Source organism: Drosophila miranda, chromosome XR, assembly GCF_003369915.1.
Source record: "Drosophila miranda strain MSH22 chromosome XR, D.miranda_PacBio2.1, whole genome shotgun sequence".
NCBI classification, from domain to species: domain Eukaryota; kingdom Metazoa; phylum Arthropoda; class Insecta; order Diptera; family Drosophilidae; genus Drosophila; species Drosophila miranda.
In genome coordinates this window covers 19,949,697-19,968,719 of record NC_046674.1, presented here as the reverse complement: position 1 = coordinate 19,968,719, position 19,023 = coordinate 19,949,697, and the positions used below count along the sequence as shown (strand labels likewise).

At 45.0% G+C, this 19,023-nt stretch overlaps 1 protein-coding gene across 21 annotated transcripts in view; it reads right to left on the bottom strand.

Annotated features, from left to right (window-relative positions):
* The window catches only part of LOC108152213 (poly(rC)-binding protein 3), an 88,050-nt gene that overhangs the window by 35,101 nt on the left and 33,926 nt on the right, over positions 1-19,023 (bottom strand). For 9 of the 21 annotated variants that reach the window (XM_017281372.2, XM_017281377.2, XM_017281378.2 and 6 more), the window contains exons 1-2: positions 16,869-17,279; positions 8,667-8,711 (exon numbers count right to left, since the gene is read on the bottom strand). The exons of 1 other annotated variant lie outside the window; for it this stretch is intronic. The gene's annotated coding sequence lies outside the window, so the exon portion shown is untranslated. Of the gene's footprint in view, positions 1-8,666; positions 8,712-16,868; positions 17,281-19,023 lie in introns of those variants that run through there. 11 more of the 21 variants (XM_017281387.2, XM_017281389.2, XM_017281390.2 and 8 more) reach the window with 7 other exon arrangements.

Sequence of the window (19,023 nt, the reverse complement as noted above, 5' to 3'; positions counted from 1 at the left end):
GAATTCAACGACGGCCTCTTTTCACAGATAATCCGCAAAACGTGAACTTAATTTGGGGGCCCAAGCCCAGGCGCAGGCCCTCCCCAAAGCCAAACGAGAAAACCCCACTCGGAAAATCCACTTCACTGGAGAGTGGAGAGTGGAGCGTGGAGCGTTTCCATTCCCTTCGGGAAGAGCCAAACACAAATTTAAACAAATGCCAGAAAAAGTTTTTGCTTTTAGGCCAGCGTGGGGGGGGGGGGGGATGGGGGATGGTAGCAGTTATGCAATATTTTTGTAGAGCGAAAAATCACTTTTTGAAATAATTGACAGAGCAAAAATGCTGCCTCCCCCTGCCACCCGCTGTCTGTCTCTCCAGAGAGCTGCCTGCAAAAATTGCCAAAAAAAGGGAGGGGGGAGCAGAGTTGCAGATAAAACATCTCTGGCTTTCGTGGGAGTTCCCTCAATGGCTCCCAATACCCTGGATACCCTGCATGGGAGAGGCCTTGTACCTTTTTTCCAACGATTCCAAGAGAAATTTGCATGGAAATACCGATAAGTATCTATGAAATGTGATATTGGTTCGATTTTCCCCTAAGATTATGACCCCACTGGCAGGGTATTCCAGATTCAAACCCAAATCAAATTCAAGAGTATTCATTGCATTCATTTCTGGGTAGAGAAGCTCCATCTCTAGCGAGAGATACTTAGAGTGGAAGCATCCCAGGAATCTGATGCACACACACACACACACACACGGTCTCTCACACATTGGAAATAAATAGCATTTAGTGCATATTTAGTAAAAGCAACAACAACATGAAAAGCCATGCCAAAAAAGGAGAGACAGAGAGAGAGAGAGAGGGAGAGAAGAAAGCAAAGCAAACCAGACCACAGTAGCCCCCCGACCCGACCAAACCGGGGGCCAACATACCTGCCGCAGCACCGCCCAGCCCCTACCCTCCCCTCCGCTCCCCTCCCCTGCCTGTGCACCTCCTAGCTGCTGTTGTGCATCGACAAAAAGTAGGAAAAAACGAAGCCAAAGCAACATAAAATGCATAGAAAAATGGAAACAAGAGACGGAGACAGAGAGAGAGAGAGAGAGCCAGCAGAAAAATGGCCAAACATGTTCTATGAATAAAGAGGAAGAGGGGAGAGTGGGGTGTGCGGTGGGGCTGGGGTTTGTGCTTGGGGCTAGGACCAGGAAAAACTTGGCGTGCCTGTTTGCCATCAGAGGAGTTTTTTTGTTGTTGTTGTTTTTTTCGGAGTCAAAGTTGTGGAACCTGCGGGTTTTTCTTTCAGTCTTTCCATTTTTCATTGCCACAGTAGAGGACGGGGGGGCAGGTGGGGGGTCAGGTGGGGAGTGAGCACAGATCGTGTGGTGGAATGGAAGCTGAAAACATGTTTTCCTGGTTCAAGTTTAGTTGCAATTTCCACTACCTTTCGGACCCGGCAGGAAAATATATCCGCCTCAGCAAGGGGGGGGCGGGCTGGGGGAGGGGGGCCAGTCCGGCTTTTCAGTCAGTCGATCGTTTAGTCAGATATCATTCAATCAGTCCATCAGTCGGTCATTCATTTCCAGCTACTTTTCGGAAGTTTTCAAGTTTTCTACAGAAAGTCCTTCAAATTTAGGGGGGGCGGCAGGGGGGGAGACTGAGAAACCAGAGAACATCCAGCAATTAGAGATGTGGGCGAGACAGAGAGAGAGAGGGTGCGGGCGGTTGCCACAGAAAATCCCAAACATTTCAAGATGAACTTTAAGCTGTGGTTGTGCCAAACTTTTCGAGTAGACTGTGTTCCCCGACCGGAGTGGAGTGCAGTGCAGTGGAGTGGACTGTGTGGCGGGAGGCACCACAAACTTTGATGGGGGCACATTTTTGGGTGGAAATATGATATAATGAACTTTCAATCAAACATTGAAAGGGCCATGCGGGCCGCTCCTGGGCTAATCTCCTATTACCAACTTGTAGCGAGAGAGAGAGAGAGGGATCTTCCACCAACCCGCACTCTCTCTCTCTCTGTCTCTCTCGGAGAGCAAAAACTTTGCCTTGCACTTTAGCCCCTTCACACCCTCTGAATGTATGCATGAAAAACCGCCGCGCGAAACTTTAAAAAGGAATTTAATTATAGCAAAAGCTCTTCTCTCGGTTCCTCTGCCTCTGCCTTTGCCTCTGCTTCTTCTTTTTCCACTTCTCCTGTGCTCCAAAGGGAGAATGAAATAAATATAAAAAAAAAGCCCACAGCAGCAGCTGAGGCTATGGCCGCCTACGGTTCTTCCGCTCCCTCTCTCTCTCTCACTCGCTCAATCTCCTCTCTTCAGCTGCTGCTGCTGCTGACGATGCCGATGTCGGTTGGCTGCTTTTCGCCGTCGGGTTTAATGAACGGAAATCTCTTGCAAATATTCAATTGCTATACAATTCTGAAGCGCAGACAGACGCAAATATATACACACTCGCAGGCACACACAAACACAGACAGAGGCAGAGACAAACGGCAGCGAGTGGAAGTCAACAGACAAAGCGAGGAGCAACGTAGGCCGCCGCTATGTGCAATGAATGTGCGTTCTGTGCCAAGTCGATAATGAAGTTTTGATAATGATAATGATGTTGCCTCTGTCTGCACTTGCAATTATTTCAAGTAGTTAAAGAAAAAACGTATACAGTAAATACAAAATCCAAGAAGAGATTACCCCGTAACTCGAGAAAATATCGCCACGGCCTAATCTACCCTTGGGCTACCCCTTTCCGAAGTTTATAAAACTCCTAGTCCTAATGCCAAAACATATTTATAGGCTGAGATGCTCACACACACACACACACACACAGCCGCACACACTCGTTCCATCTCCCACTCTCCCGCTCTCATTCACACACTCTCATTCCCGTTCCGTTCCTGCTATCTCCACTCTTTGCACACATTTGCAATATTAATAATCTGCTTGCCATTGAAAGCCATACAAGGCGCGACTTGCTCGTACGTGTCAACATTCGACGCTGGCAGCGACGCAGACTGCAGCTGCAGACGGCAGACGGCAGACTGCACTGCAGACTGCAGCTGAAGCAGCGCTGCGACTGGTGCTGCTGTGCTGCATGCGCGACGGCGCATATAAATTTTGTGTTCTTTTTCGAGTGGTCTAGGAACTTTTATGCCGCTTGCCGAGTGGCATGCAACCCAACAATGGTGCACATGCACAAGCGGCGGGGCAGGGGGAGAGATCTAGACATGCGACACAGTGGAGCACATAAACTATCAAGTGTGGGAAAGCCACCGATACACCGATAACGGTTCGAAATTTATGTTTCATTTCAGATTCAAAAAACATTAATTTTTTGCTTTATTATAGTTTTTATATTTTTTTGTCAAGTATTTCCCAGGCACAGTCCCACTGTACGTACACAAATGCCTAGGCTTCTGTCTACAGTTGTTCCTCTCTTTCCTCTCCCCGCCCGGGGCCCTGTTACTCTCTCTCTGCCTCTCTCTCTCTCTCTATCTCTCTCTGTGAATGCCAGGAATACCGGACGGCCCCTGTTCTCTGCTGCACTTCTGCCTCTCCTGCCTGGGGGCTTTTGCGTCGAGTGCACAACAAATATTGTCGCCGGATAGGTCGGGAAATCAACGCACTAAGCACACTCCTCCTACCCCGCGCCCCGCACCCCGCACCCCTCTCCACAGCACTATTCCTGTACAGCAGACGCCGGCTGGGACGGCGTGCGAGCAGGACAGCACCATAAAGTAAATAGTAAACCGAAATAGTTTACAGGCCAAAGTAAAAATGCAAAAAGCAAGCAGCAAGCAGCAAAAGCAAAACGCAATAAAAATAGAATGCAAAAAAAACAGCTTTTATCTCTCTCTGTCTCTGTCTCTGTCTCTCTCTTGAGCACACACATGCTCCTCTCTCCTACTTGGGGTCTCTTTTGTGGTTACTTTTCGCTAAAGTTAAATTAAAGCTGCAAATGAAATGCATCGGAAAAGACAAAGCGGCCGAGGAAGCGCACCAGAAAGAGTACAAGAAAAGTCAGCCCTCCTCCCGCCCACCGCCGATCCGCCGCGCAAAGGCAAAGGGGCTCTATAAATACACACACACACACACACACACATATATATACAATGTATAGCATTTATAAACTGATTAAATGAGTCAAAGAATTGGCAGACTACGACTAAGAATATAAGTTGATAAGCAATCGCTAAACAGAGATTAATCAGCACTCGGTTGCAGGGGGCAAAGGAGGCAGGGGGTGGGGGTTGGGGGGGCTGGCGATAAATATGTAGTAATAGTGCACGATAATTACACTGTCCAACCGAGAACAAAAAAAAAACGGCAATAAGGAAAGGAAAGTCTGTGATTTATTCGAACCTAAGAAAGGAAGTGGAAGCGAAAGAGAATGAGAGCGAGCGATAAGCTCGATCCACGGAATGTGCTCTGCATTAATCGATAAATAATCAACTGGCAATCGATAGGCTGCTATCCAGAAGAACACTCAATAAATAGCGCTTTCATTATGCAATAGGAAGGTCAAACCCCAGTGACCTTGAAGTGAGCGCATCGCTCCACCAAGAGTTCACAGGGCAATCGTTAACCCCTCCCTCTCCCCCTCTCTTTCTCTCTCACCCACAAAATGCAAAATTATTCCAAACAACGAGGAAAAAAACGACAGATTAACAAATTGTGTATGTTAAAAATAAATAAAATGAACAAAAATTAAATCAAAATGCAGCGGCAAAAACACACACGCACACACACAGAAGCAGCAGCAACAACAACAAAAGCAAAAACACGCGGGAAAGAAAAGAGCAGACACAGCAAAACGCGGGCAATGAACGCTTGATATACGCAAAAAAAAAACACAAGAAAAACGGCAAAAAAAACACACACACACACACAAGGAAAACGAAAGAAACGGCAAGAAGAGCAAACGAAGAAGAACCAACGGAACGCACACGCACACACGCACACATGGACACATGGACAGAGGCTGTGGACATGTGGGAAGAAAGAGCACGGAAGATGGTGATAGAGGCGGAGAGCATTCTTCGATTGAGTTCGCAATAGAATGAAGGACTGGGGGGGGGGGACGTACTTCCCATCAAGATCGGTTCTGGGGATTCGTGGGGATTAAAAGCCCAAAATAATCAGCTCCCGCTGGTACTTGCTGTCTGGGCAATATCTCAAGCGGTTATATTTGTAAATATTTGGGTAATGCTCGACTCGAGCAACATACATGTCGTGTAAATGATTCGAAGATTCTGCCTACCACGAAATGCACAAATCGTAAGGAAAAAGGATGAGAAAGCTGGCCCCCAGGTTCCACTGGCCGTATGAGTAATACTTATAGATAAACGGGGAGGATGGAGGGGGGAGAAAATACCCCAACTGGTTTTCGCCACAAAACTGTGAAAAGTTCAATGCGGCAATGAAGGAAAATATCATAGTTCAAAGCCCGAGTATTTTTCGGTCGAATCTCTGTCTCTGTCCCTCTCTCTCTCTCTGTCTCCCTCCCTCTCGCTCGCTGTCAAGCTGAAGGTCTTTTTCTAAGAGTTGCTCCATTTTCGGATTTGCTATCCAATTACCTTGTCACGGATACAGCAACGAAATCCCTTAAATAATTCACATTTCACTCTTCCTCTCCCTCTTTCTCTCGCTCTCTCTCATCCACCTACTCTCTCTGTGTAAAAGTCAAACTATCAATTACAATTATGTGTACAAACGAGACAACAATGCAATTGCAATAGATACTCGATGCTCTCGCAGATACAGATACTACCAGCTCTCGGACAGATACACACACACACACACAGATACAGATACAGATACAAATACAGGCAACAGCAGCAAACAATTAGCCAGAAGTCAGCAGAGCACAAAAGCCTTAAGCTCGAAACTAAATCGAAAATGGTGAACGGAAAAGAGAGAGAGAGGGAGAGAGAGAGAGAAGCCCAGGGGGGCAGACACATGTGCCAATTTTGAAAGACGAGATACACTCACACACACACAACCCATAGATACAAATACGGGGCAAGAGGAGGCGGAGAAACTGTAGGTTCAATATGGGGCTTGACCCAAGAGCCACAGAATCTCCCCACAGCCCAAAAGAGAACATGACTAAGCAGGCCAACGGAGAGAGGAACGTTTTGTACATCTTACAGATACACGGGGCGTATCTTTTTGGCCAGCGAATGATCCCCCCTAATTATTGGATTATGGAATACTTTAGGAACAACTCTATTCAAGATAGTAATCAATCCTCGAAGCACTCGAGATACGGATAGAGAGAGAGAGAGTGGGAGAATGCAACAAAAGATGCAGAGCGGGAGAGTCGCGTTCGCGTGGATAGGTAACAACAATTACGCTTGAATGCATCTATAAGATATTGTATCTGTACGGAATACATGTTTGCTGCCTGCTGCCTGCTGTCTGTGGGCTGTGTCTATACATCTCTCTGGCACTGCTCCTCCCCCCATCCCTTTTACCCCTATTTAGATAGCTTTTTGCTTGTTGAAGAAGCTCTAGCTGTAGCTGTATCTAAATCTAAGTACCTGCAACCGGACAAAACGAAACGCAGCGCAACGCAGAACAGATGCATCCCACCCTCCCCCCCCCCTGCCACTGGCCACCCCTCCCTGCACCAGTCTCAATGCAAAACGACAGCAGCACATCCCCCCTCCCCCTTCCCTTTATGGTGGGTGATAAGATAAGAATGGCTGACACTTCCCCCCCCTCAGTGCCCCGTTTCCCCTGCTCGCTCTCTCTCTGTCGAGTAGGAAAAACATTGACAACTTTTCTATTAACGGTCCGTCGTGCAATGCAAAAAAGAAACACCAGCAAATGCAGGCAGGCAGGCAGGCAGTCCGGCAAGTATCTCTCAGTACGTTTTGTATCTACACAAAGAAAGCCTCAGCACAGTGCCGGGGGAGGGGGGGAGCCGCACACAGAAGGTAAGGGGGCTGTCTCTCTCTGCCTCTCGGGGTGTATGTGTGTGTGTGTGTCTGTGTGTGTGTGTGTGTGTAAGATGCAATGAGGCGGCACAACGCTGCTACAAAAAGTCTGCAATTGATTGCAGCAAAAGTTAAGTAGATTATGATGGAAAACTTTTTGGGATGTGACGGGGGACGTGGGGCCGGGGGGCGGGGAGGCAGGAGACAGAAGGAGAGGCTCTGCCATGATACGACGAGTTTTGTGCCGCTGCCGGATAACCACGAGCCGCTGCCTCTGCCGCTGCCTGTTCCGCTGTTGCAGAGAAAACTTTTTCCGAAACCAAAAGAGAGAGAGAGAAAAACACATACACACACACACGTACACGTACACACGTACACAAAGGAAAAACTAGTTTTTCTTCCAGCAGGGAAAAATGAATTTTCTTTGGTTGAAACCATTTTTCTTAGATATTTATTTGTGAGCCATCATCAAAGTTGGATGCCATCTCTTAAATGCCAGATACAAAGATACGACCGCAAGGGGGAGGGGCGGACCAAAATTGCCAACTTCCTCCCGCCGTCTCTCCCTCTCTCTCTCGCCCTCTCTTTGGCTGTAGTCTGGCCCCAACGGAAATGGTTAACCAACTAAAATCTGTCTGGAATTACTGTTATCTTTTATCTGTTGGAATATGGATTCCGGTTCTAGTTTCAAGCCGAGAATAATCGGGAATCGGGGGAAAAAAAAAAACTAATTGAGCTTTTGGGCGCAGGGTTCGGTGAACCACAGAGAAGGCATGGGAAAAGATCTCTGCGAGAGAGAGGGAGAGAGAGGGAGACAAGGATCTATCAGAATGTTCTACAGTCTACAGAAGAACTCTCTCACTAGCATAGAGCTAGAGAGAAAGGGACAGAGAGAGCTTAAAGTTAAAAATAGTAAAAATAAATAAATAATAAAAAAAATTAATAAAATAATACTAAAAATAAACAAAACAATAAAAAAATTAATAAATTAAATAATAAAAAAAAATAAATTAATAAATTAAATAATAAAAAAATAAAGTAATAAAAAAAATAAAGTAATAAAACTAAATAAATAAATCAAATACATAATAAAAATAATAAGAATAATAGAAAAATAATAACTAGAAAATATTTAAAAATAAATAAATAATAATACAAAATAAATAAAAGAAGTAATACAAATTAAATAATACAAAAAAAAAGGTATATAAAAGAATAATAATATAAAAAATAAAAGAATTAAAAAAAATATTTAAAAAATTTTGTCGAAAAATAAATATGTACTTTTTCCTCTCCGCATAAGTGCGCTTGAATCTTTGAATATATCAAGAAATATGTATCTATAAGATATATCTTCTTGAGGAAGAGTCGGGGGAAATAATGTCCCCAAAGTAAGTCCCCAGATCACTCTGATCCTCATCTCCTTTTTCTTCAAATACCAAACCGAATGAGAAAATGATAAATTCCAGGGGATCCCCTTCCTCTCGTACATTCCTCTCGTCTATCCATTACAAAAAGATAAATCGTTTATTTTCGGGAGTACCCTTGTTCTACCGAGATCGTGCCGCCCCTTCCCCCCCTTCGTTATGGATTGCCGGCCAACGATTGGAAGATTGAGTCTGTAATTAGGAAAAACAAACATCTGCTGCCGTGGAAAACTGCCCACCCCCTCCCGTCCCCCCACACACAAAAATCTATTCCACGGTCAGCAATTTTATGACCCACAAAAACAAAAACAAAAAAAAACTTACACGAAAATTCTTTAGAGGGGGGAAAATCAATGCCCAGACACGTACCTGAAAGAGATAGAGAGAGAGAGAATGAGAATAAATACAAGATTTATGGAGAATTTAAATAAATAAATAGATGCAGGGCTTGTCAGGGCTCCAGGGATCCAGGGATCCACTCGCACTAATTACCTGCTAAATGCGTAATGCAGTAAATAATTTATTGAACTTAAGGGAAAGGGAAAGCATTTCTCGAGCTCGTATCTCAGAGATAAACAAATTCTGTAGACCGCCAAAAGATCAATTTATTGGGTATTTCTTTTCTCTCAATATTTTCCCCCACAAACAGCTGTTGGAAAAACCATTTTCAATGTTTAGCTTCGTTTTGGGCAGGAAATGGAAACGGAAAATTACTCCATGCTGGAATCTGGAGGGAAGGGGGGGGGCCGGCCCACCAGGAAACTGCCCAGACATGCCCTCCCTCTCTGGAGGTCTATGCAGATTTGATGGATGCGCGGAGGATACCCTTGAGCGTAACGGGTATATACATTTCCGCAATGGCAGTCAGCTGTTGGCCCTCTCAGATACACAGATACAAGTGTATCTGTATCTGGTTGAACGAGTTGCCGCCGCCGATGCCGCGCCCTGTTCTTTGACGTCGCATGGGGCCGGAACGGAACGGAACTGGTAGCCAAAACCCCCGTCCAAAAAACAAAACACGGATTATGATCAACATTGAAGTAAACCAGCACAGCAGGTAGCTCACTCAGTCAATGATTCATTCACTCAGTCACTCATTCATTCACTCATTCACTCGTTCCATCTGCAAATGGTCAAGTGGGGCAGGCAGCAGCAGGCGGCAGACAACTCCAAAAAATACGAGCAAAAATATAAACCGGACGCAACTTCGTCTCTGCCTTAATTGCTTGAGCAAACTTTTATTGAGCAGCTCTGCTGCTGTCTTTGCGTCTCGCATGTCAAACATAAATAGAAAACGGGTAAGAAAATACGGCTAGACCGCCGAGGGAGATACCCTACAACGACACCCTACAGCGAAAATCCTAGAGCTTCAAACGAACCTCGAATTTTGGGGCAAAAATCCAACGGGTGTTCATTTTTTAAATGCCTAAAATTCCTACCCAAAAAACCCAAAAATATATTTTAATATATTAATAAATATATAGAAGAAATAAAAGAAACTAAATTTGGCTCATTTCTGTTCCTTTTTCGCCACTTTGATAACTATTCAGGAACTCCAACGAGTGCAGCCTTTCGTTTAGGGGAATTTTCAACGAATGCGCCTGAGAATGTGCTCTAAAGAAACAGGGCTCCTAGGAGCCTTTTGGCTACCATAACGACCTGTTTTTGGGGCTCCTTAGGCACTTGTTTGTTCCTTGTAGAACACTCTGGAATATTTCAGTATTTCTCCATTTAAGAGTAATCGAAATGACCCTCCCATCAGAGAGGGTATAGACGTAATTATGAAGAAGAAATCAAAATTATGCTCCAAGCCCCAACACCATGTGGGTCACACACACACACACACACACACCGAGAGAGAGAAGACAATAAAATATTATTGTACATAATGTTGTATATAAAATAATAATTAAAAAATCGCATGTCTGACAGAATTTTTGACAAATTGTTGCCCCCGCGCACAAATCTCCGAAAGTTAATGAACTTGTGGGTACGGACGCCAGAGAGAGAGAGGGAGAATCCCCTCCAATCGCCAAAGCTAATGATAATGCCACACAGCACACACACACACACACCACACACACGCACAGATAGAGATACAGTTACGCAGCAGCAGATAGACATCTGTATCTGTTTATAAAAAGCGCGTGCTGCCCCTCGCATAAAAAGATTTATCATCTAAAACTGTTGCCTCCCAACCTCCCTCCCACCGTCCGTCCGTCCCACTTTGTCTATGAATGAAAATGCCGACAAATAAACAAAACAAAAGGAAAAAGCAAAAGCAACAAACACAAATTTTTAGTTTACTTCATCAAAAAAAAAAAGCAAAAAGGAAAAACATTTAAAACCAAATAAACGGCAAAAACAGAAGGCGTCTTTAGAGAGCGGACAAGCGGCAGAGGCAGAGGCAGAGGCACATCATCATAATTGTTTATCAAATAAAAAAATAAAATAAAACTGGAGAGAGCAAAACGCTATGCCTCTCTCCCTCTCCCTCTCCCTCTCTTGGGTCGGTGCGATGCGTCAGACCCGTGTTTAGATAATTAATGGAATAGACGGTACGGAAAGGAATGGGGAGGGGGGAGGAGCCGTGTTTATATTAATACAATGGAAACATCATCGGCAAATAATTGCAACAACAAAGAGTTCGCGCGCAAAAGGTTAAGAATGCCATCAAAAAAAAGGTGACGCGAAAAGAAAAGCGAGGGAAAAAAGGCTGAAAAATCGAGTGATAAAAGGAGGAGACAAGGCTAGGAATGTGGAGTGAAAAAGGGCTCACAAAGGACGAGGCGTACTTGAGTTGCAAATTGAAAAATTGTAATATATATTCGGGAGAAAATGTACTCAAGTCCCGCCTTTTGGGAGCAACCAAATTCCTACGAATAAATTCCGTGATGCCTTTATATGTTTTTGCCACATGTTTTCAATTTCAAATCATCTGAGAGGCTGATCCAGGCCGAACAAGTAAAAGATACTAGTTCCAGGAACTTTCAACTTGTATTTGTATCTGTGGCTGGTCTCTCAAAATCTCATCTTACAACATTCTACTTCAATCGCCCTTTGAAAGGAGTTTCCTTTTAAATGCCTTTATTAATCGATAAATAATTTCATTGGAAACTAAAGCAACTCATTTCCAGAGATCTATTTCCATCATAATGAACTATTAATCAACAGATTGCCCCGCCCCGTCCCGAATACCCTTCCCTCTGGCGTTCCACCGCAACGCTCTATTCTCTGCCCACACATTCGTTGCAGGGGCAGTTCGAAACTTAATAAAATTGTTGCTGCGAGCGAGTATATTCCGCCTTTGTATACCATTTCGATGAGGGGAGGGGGAGGCGAGGGGGAGGGGGGTGGGGATCTTGAGCGAACAAGATATTCCCCGGCTACGGCGGCGTTGTGCGATTTGCATAAACAGGTCGGGTCGGGGAATCGTTTAGAATTTGTTTAATTTGCTGACGTGCCAAAAGATTTGCTTCCATATCGATGTATCTGTGAGATATGTACGGCGTGTATTTTTGGAGCGGCAGTGCGAACACGATTGATACGTTGACATTTCGAATGGGACGGCGGCGGATGAATGCAGCAAAAACTACACACACACACACACACACACAGCTAGTACAAGTATCTGTGTATCTGTGTATCTGTGCATCTGAGCTATGCAGCCAGCGACAAATTGGAGATATCTCTTGCGCAGGAAAAACTCTTGGGCCACGGTGCCAAATAAGGCCCCCCGATCCACCGAAATGGCCAGAACCGCTTTGCCACTTTTCTCTCTATGGAAAAATCAATGATGGCTGCTAGCTTCGATGTTTGGTTGCACATCCATCGAGGTTTTGTTGTGTGCTAATTAGCAAAAAAAAAAAAGAGAGAAAAAGAAGGCCTACAAAATTCCTAGAAATGGTCATGCCACTGGATGGATGGATGGATGGATTGTCTGCAAGTATCTTTGCTGCTGCTGCTGCTGCTGGATAGATGCATTCTGCAGATGCGTTTTCGATTAGCGCAAATGATGTTCGCACACACACACACACACGGACATTCCATGGATGCATTCCTTATCCAACTTGAAGGCATCTGACTTTTCCTTCGTATCCGTGTATCTGTATCCGTGTATCTGTCGGAATTGATGAAATTTCACATGTTTTTTTTTGTTTTCGTTCGCTTAGTAGAACTGGTTCCCCGCACATTGCAGATACATTTTGAGATGCAAATCGAAACTGGTTGAACGATCCAACGGATTCAGATTGCGCATATTTTGTGGATTGACTAGATACTTGAAACAGTTTTTGAATTGATAAATACTTCCTTCATGCGATGACAGATACATTTTGGGGTGCCAAAAGTATCTGCATCTGATTTAACATTTGAACGGTAACGGCAACCCGTTCTAATGACTATCTTTTGATTAGCATATACTTTTTGATCCATAGAAAAAGGTTTTCAGGTGATTCTGGCAGTGATTGACCAAAATGCACCATCATCAGATACATTTCACAAAGAAAAGATACAAAAGATACAGCATAGATAAAATATACATTTCATCAACCCCAAAAGATAATTATTCAGCGCTCATTTAAAATGAAAAATGTATCTTACAGATACTCCTGCCTCGTATTAAATACCCTGTTACCCACAAAAGATACTTGCATTTTTAGCTCCCGTTTTGTGTTTTATTTTTTTTGTCGTTTCAACCTTCATGCTCCTCACGGATACATGTATTCCCCGTCCAGATACGTTTTTCCTCCCTACCACATCCCTGGCCGCCTGGCCGCTTCCCAGTCAAAAGTAACTTCCTGCCGCACACACAAGAGCTGCCCCAAGAGTCGACCGAGGAGTCCTTCACTCCTTTGACAAATCCGACAGCTGGCCCGAAACTGGGGAAAAAACGCAAGCGACAGAGTATCTCCAACCCCCAAAAAAACCGGAGCTCGACAACATAAAGCTTATGCTGCCAGCCGAAAGAGGGTGGCAAAGACACTGAGCGAGAGAGAGGGAGAGAGAGAGAGAGAAAGGAACGCGCAGTCATTATCAAAGCCCTTCAAGGTCTCAGAGATTTTTATGTTCAGGACACGCACACACACACACACACACACACCACTCAACGGGAGAGGAGTGCGAGTGCGAGTGGGAGTGCGAGTGGTCTCTCCATATATTTTATGAAAATTAGGAGAACCAGGCAGGGAGGCGGGGAGGCGGGGAGACGACACAGAATGTGGCCATAAATAAATGGTCTCGTTTACGACTTTGGACATTAACCTGTTAAATTTCTAATGTGTGTGTGTGTGTGTGTGTGTTTGTGTTTGTGCTCCTCCTGCTGCTGGTTTCTCCCACAAGGATTCGCAAGGCGCTTTTGCATATTTAAGCAGCCTCAGCAGAAGGCGAAGCCTTGGATAATCTAACATACTAATGTGTGCGAGAGAGCGGTGCCCCCCCCCACCGGAATAGGCCCACAGGCCAGGCCAGGCCATTTGACATTTGGTGGCATACGCCAATTGGTTGGCAGGTCAGGTGGTTGCCCCTTCTGCAACCTGCTGGCCCCCCAAGGAGAGTGTGAAATGACAAAAGACGGAAAAGCGGTTAAGTGGCAAGGCAGTCAGCAAGCAGCACCAGAAGCCAGTGGAAGCTCTACTGAAAAGCCCATGTGTGACCACTTCTGCAGCAGGCTACAGTGGGGTCTCCAAGCAGATGGCCAGTTGGGCGATGAGAAGCCTTAAATACTCTTTGGGGGAGGGGGGGGGGATGCCTGCTTTCCATTCAGGAACACCCTCTCACTCTCTCTCCATGCCTCTGCCTCTGCCTCTCAGGGTATCCATAATTCCAATCTCTACTTAGCGTGTGTGCACTGTACTGTCTCCCCCCCCGCCCCCCGTTCCTCCCACCAAAACGGGTTGAGTGCTTTTGGCTCTGGTGGGGCTTCGAAGCAAAAGAAATGCAGTGCATGGATTGCTGCACCACCGGCAACAACAGCAGAAGCAGAAGATGGTGGTGAAGAAGAGAATTGCAATAAGTGGCGCGCAGGGTCAACGATAAGAGGAGAGCGGGACAGAGGCGACGACGCCACTCAATGCAGTCAACGGCCTACAGACGACGCTGACGCTGGCGACGACGACTTAGCGACGCTGGATCCTAGTCCAACCAGTTAGAAAATGCAGGCAGAGGCAGATGCAGACAGAGGCAAGAAAGTGCAACAAAGTACAGACCTCAATCTGCACTCACACACACACACACACACACACACACAGACCCCCGTTTTCCACCCACCCACCTCTCTCCCATGACAGGTTGAAATCCAACGCAGCAGAACGAACGGAACGGAACGAAACGAAACGGAGGGAGAGACAGAAGCGAGGCCTAGGCAGGGGAACGAGCGAAGCGACAGAGCAAAGTAAATGAGAAATAGCAAAGAAAATGCACACAGAAAGCACAAAGCAGCGCAACAACAGCAAGAGGCAGGGCAAAACGTTGATGACGTTGACGACTGAGGAGATGGCAACGGCGACGTCGCTGGCGACAAAGCACATGAACAAAATAGGCAGAGTGCGAAAAAAGTACATGAAAAGGAAATGCAACATAAAGCAAAGGCACGGGCACGGGCACAGGCACAGGCACAGGCAAAGCCCGAGACCGAGCATGAAATCAGAAAAAGGGAGGGCAGGGAGAGCAGAGCAAGCCGAGATTGAGCGAGACCACTAGGAGGATTTCATTCACAGAGCAGTGCAAAGATCATTCGAGTAAGTCACAGCAAAGAGGGGAAGGTGAGGAGGTCATTTTGAGGAATTGAGTGACAAATCAGTGCGGATATCATTCACAGAAAAGCAACGCACGAATCGGTTGAGTTTTTGTTTTTTTTTAGAAATAGCTGGAAAAAAACGAAATAGCAGACTAGTCGGATAGAATTCACAGTAAATATATCAGTTGTGTAATGGAATCTAATTGGCTTTCCAGTACCTGATGAATAATAAATAAGTGAATGAAACTAACTGCACTTCCCTCCTCCTCCCACACTCTCCGGCCAACCATGAATGATATGCCGTAACAATAACAAAGCCAACGAGAGAGATAGCGAGAGAGCGGGAATCGTGGGACGTGGGACGTGTCCCACAAAGAGAGCGAAAAATTCAAATCCGCGTCTTCCAGCGCCGCTGCTGCTCAAGTGCAGCGAAGCAGCGACAGAGACGTCGGTTTTTGCGCCTTGAACAGTAATCAGAACTGAATTTCTTATTGGGATGAAAACTGACTCTGAGGGTCTTGCCAGGATTCGATAAGAACCATGGTATGGTCTATGTATGAGTGTAGTCAAAAGGAGCAGCCCCGTCCCACACCCTGTCAACGCCTTTTTTAAGCCACAAAGACGAGAAGAGCGTGCCAAAAATTGATTCGGGAATGCAATGCAGCACAACAGAAGAGGGGCACAAGAGTTCCACAGAGTGGAAGAGGAAAAGGAAAATCGCGCGCTTTACGGGTGCGCTGGCCACGCCAATTAGAAATTACAAAAATCAAGCTGGGCGTCGCTTTACAACACTAAACGACGCCACACACTCACACTCGTGCATCCAGAGCCAGTTTGTCTGGCCCCAGCGCAATTGAACAATTGAGCATAAAGAGCGACTTGCGCTCAATTTTAGAGAACAAGAGAGAGACAGAGAGCAGCGGCCGTAAAGACGCGCGTAAAACGAAACGCGTTTTGGTATGGTATGGTATGGTTTGGCATGGCATGGCAGGGTATACAGAGAGCATTTTGGCACTGCTTAAGATTACTGTTAAGGTTTATGTTCCCATTCAGAAAAATACCAGGTCGAATGTCTGATAAGAGTTGTAGAATAGGCAATCGAAAACAAAAAAAAAGAAATGGTTATCAGTTTGTGTGGTTTTAACATGGTTAATGATTTACACGGTATCAATCCATCGCATCTTTCCACTGAGCCCTTTCATTGTATTCTCTCCCTCTCTCACAGAACCCGAATGCAAGGCACAAAAGGAATTAACAATAACAACAGGCAAAAAACGTGAGAAGGCAAATAAGAAAATACAAAAAAAAATAACGACAGAGCCGCCGTCGCCGCCGCCGTCGACAGAGCGCCGCCAGCATACAAAAATCAATTTGGAGCGGCGTGGGGCTTGGACCGCCGCCTAGAAGCCCTTGTGGATGGTGTTGGATCTTGTGGATGCTGTGTGCTGCTGCTTCTTTTATTTTTTTTTGCACAAAAAGAAAAAAAAAAAAACTGTATACACACACATGCACTTACATTAAGAAGCACACACACACGCAGGCAGGCAGACAGACAGCAACACGCGACGGCTTTTGCCGGTTGGGGTAAAAATACAAGGAATAAGAGAAGAGACGCAGAAAGAGACAGAGCGAGGGAGGAAGGGCGAGCTGAGACTAAGAGAACGCTTTAATTATGCTTAATTTGTTCTTAATCAAACACAAAAGACACACACACACACACAGCAACCGTTAGAAAAAAAAACGCACGCGGCAAAGTCATTAAAGGAAAAGTAATCAAAGTTAGAGCTCACGTTTTCTTTTGTGTTGTTTTTTGCCGCTGCTTGGAGAACGTTTTTTTTTTTTAGTAACAATTTCGTTTTGTTTGCAGCTCTCTTTGATGTGTGTACTTGTGTGTTTGTGTGTGTTGCTTATTGCCGCCTCTTCTTTGCACACTCTTTCTCGCTTGCTGGCTTGCTTTCCTGCTCGTTCGCACACTTTAAATTTGCATTTGCAATGCGCCAATTGCCGTTTTTACTCGGATATTACTTTTTATTGCTATTACGAAACTTGGTCACTTTTCACTTGGCTCGACGACTTTTCCCTTCTTCAGATTTGTAGAGATATATCTTTTCTTCTTCACTCTGACGAAAAAAAACGTTGCGGAGACGCAGCGCAGCAACCGCTCAATTCAAACGTTGGAAATTTTGTGAAATTGAAATATTGAAACAGCGTATTGAAGCATTGAAAAAACTCATCGCTGCAACGCCGCCGTCGACGTCGGCAGAGCCGCCCCTAGCAGAGAGAGCAAAGCGAAACGACATAACCACCTCGTTGTGCTAATACCCCTTTCGTGTTGTTTACCATATTCAAGCAGCGCTGCAACGTAAAATTGAGTGTGCGGCTCTCTTCTGTTCTGAGATGCCTTAGATCGCATCCCACCACTAAACAGAGCAAAATTCGAGTCCCACCTTGCCGTCGGCGCCGAAAGAACCCCAGCAGAGAGAGCAACGAAACCACCTCGTTGTGCTCATACGCCGCGGGAGCGTTTGAAATTTTGTTAAATGGGAATACTGAAGCAACCAGTGTGACCGCGGATTTATCGATTAAAATATATCGCCATATATAATTTTATCCGCATGATATTCTACAAGATATGCTAACTTTAATTATTCACTTATATTAAATTTTCGCAGAGAGAGCAACGCAACCACCTCGTTGTGCTAATACACCGAGAGAGCAAAAGAAACGTAAGTGTCTCGTTTAACATTGCTGCTTAACATCCCACTCATGTTAAGCACCTAACATTAAGCAAGCACTCATTTTAAATGGAAATACTGTAAACGAGAAGAGGAAACTAGATGTTGAATGCGCCGCTTAGCGGTAGAAAAATTCATAAGATTCGACTCTCGCACTCACTCACTCACGCTCAATATCTGCTGAACATTTTCTGTTGTGACAACCCGTGCGACGACGGGGGTGTACTTGCTTGAGTACGTTTTGGTGCTGCCTAGTCAGAAAATCTGGCAGACTATGGTTGTCTCGCTCGCATTGCCAAATGCGCATGGTTGTCTTATTGAGCACAGAGCAGAGCATCAACACAAGAGTGAGTGAGTGAGTGAGAGCTGGTTGTTGGTTGACTTTTGAGTACTTCTGCACCCAACAGTGCTGCTGCCTAGCATCTCTCTGAGTGCACTTTAACAGTAAAGAGTGCATCTCTGTTGGGCTGAGTGCAAATATATAAAATAATTTCATGATCATATTTATTAAGGGGATAAAATAAGCGGAAACTTAGCAAAAGAGTCTCAATAAAGTTTAGGGTCTATGAAGTAAAACAGCCTGTTCTAATCTTTGAGTGGACCCCAACAGTTTGGAGTGGCCCTCAACGGATGGATTTTATGACAACTTATGAACTATTTACTGCTCAGATCAAGGAGTTCGATGGTTTTACTGAATTTACTGAATATTTAAGGAGTGCAGAAATGCCCATCTTATGTTCTCGGCATATTTTTGTAATTATTTAACTATAATTCCTGATAATTTATGGACTATAGTTATCCCCTTTGGGTTGTAGCATTATGCTCGGCCCCCCCCCACTCCTCGCATTACGAGTGCTTCGACGGTTAACGGGAATTGCATTACGCACACGTAGTCGTCCCCTCGCCCACGTACACGTCGTATGCAAATTAATGAGAGGGATTAAAGCATAACGGTAAATTGGCTTCAAATTGAATTACGTAATTAATGTTATGACAAATAAGAGGAAAAACAGCAACAACAAAAGGATTACACACAAATATTTTCAGTTCATTAAAATATAAATAACAGAAAAACCAAACAAAAATAGACAAAAAAAAAGGTCATTTCCAATTAGAACGCAACTGCAGTTGGACTTCACCCCACCCCCCAGCCCCAGCCTGAAGGTCATTCGGGGGCAAATAAGTTGAAAATTGCAGCGAAAGCCAAAGG